Here is a 1,815-nt window from a genome sequence, read left to right as displayed (position 1 = left end):
TGAATAAACAAACAATCCTTTGGTGTATACTTCTTAAACCATGAGTTGAATACTCAATCAAACATCAAAGAAAACTAGCAAAATAGCCCCAGATATAAACCCTAACATCCAAGAAGAAGATCTGGAAGCGTAACCCTAGATTTGGAGCAACTTGAGGTTCTATCAAATCTAAAATTTCAAGGTCTGCTCGAGGGTGGGAATAGACGCTCGAGCGGGGACTCTATATCGTGTGTTCCAAACCAGGAAGTACGCTCGAGCGGGGAAATGGACGCTCGAGGGTAAAAACACGCCTCACAGTATAATTGCAGACAGGTCAAACTTCTGGAACCCAACATTCTCCGCTTAAGCGTACAAACAACCGCTTGAGCAAACTGAATGGATTTTTTCATTTTGCTTCGGGGGTGCTACCCCTCAACCCCACCATGGCGTTGCCCCAGACTCGCCAAGGGACGCTATCCCCTGGGCCCCAGCGAGCTGACCGGGCAGCTCGATCCCCGTCATAGTCAGTGAAGTGGCAATCATGAAAAAATTAGCACAACAAACTTCTTTGTAAGGCACAATTTGAGTTGGATTCGCATCTAAAAACTCATAACCTCACTGAAATAAAAGTGCGAAAACAAGTACAACAGAGAGGAGTTTTGTCAAACGGGATTGCCAAGAATAAAAACCTAACAATCTCCCCATTTGGTAATGCTGTGACAAAACACACCTAACAAATAAAATCCTAATCACCCCAACCCATTACAGCCAACAAATGCAAACTTCTTTCTCAAGGTCATGATCTGCAAAACAACTATTAGTGCCATAATCTCCAAAACAACTGTTAGTGCCACAAAAGTATATGAAAAAGCAATAGACATATGAAAAAATTATCTTGAAGCATGAGACAGAAATATAAATACATATAAATTGGAGATTTTAAGAACATGTAGCATGAAAACATGAAAACTAAGACACATGCACCTGACACATGGCATGACTACATGAAATCCTAAGACACATGCACCCGACAACATTTCTCTCCCATTTTGTCATGAATTGACAAAGGAATCTCAAACAACGAAAGGAAGATCAAAAACCACACAAACAAGGAGAAGATGATGGAAAAATTATTAAATTGCGAGAAGTAAGCAATAAACAAGCAGTGGATAGCAACACACAAACCAACTAATGCCAAACTCCCTTACCAAACTAAACCAAGATGAACCAAACTTTCCCTCACTAAAAGAAACCACAAACACTGAAAACAGTGAAGAAGAAGAAAAAGACGAAAACAAAATATGGTGAAGCAAGCAATGAATTTCTGATTTGTACCTTCAAACACACAATGTTATCCAAGAAACACAATTACATGAAAACACAATGTGCATAGCCTCTAGAAAATTCCTCATAAAAGAAAGTGATGCAATATGTGAAAAACATAAATCCCATGATAAAAGTATGTGTGTGACTCTTGGAGTTTGACAAACACAGGATTCAAATCATAGTAATGACCTAAAAGCTGGACCTTCGGCAAGAGAATCTAAGCACAACAAAGGAAAGTCAAACCACTAGGAATCAAGGGGTATTTGGTGAATAAAAGCGGAGGCTCCCCCTCAATCAATGAATCTTTTTCTTTCCTTTTTTTCGCATTTTTTTTCTTTTCTTTCTTTTGTACACTCATTGGTGGCTGACAAGCTCAAGAGTATGGAAACCGAACTAGAGAAGCATGGATACAATAAGGATAGCCTGGTTGGTGACTCTGAGGTAGCATTTTCCTCATGGCTGACTACAAAGAATTGAGGGGAAAGCCAAGGAGATTCAAAAAGATGAAAG

This window comes from Camellia sinensis, chromosome 5 (assembly GCF_055761805.1).
Source record: "Camellia sinensis isolate YWXY chromosome 5, ASM5576180v1, whole genome shotgun sequence".
Classification (NCBI taxonomy): domain Eukaryota; kingdom Viridiplantae; phylum Streptophyta; class Magnoliopsida; order Ericales; family Theaceae; genus Camellia; species Camellia sinensis.
Note: the sequence above shows the minus strand (reverse complement) of the source record.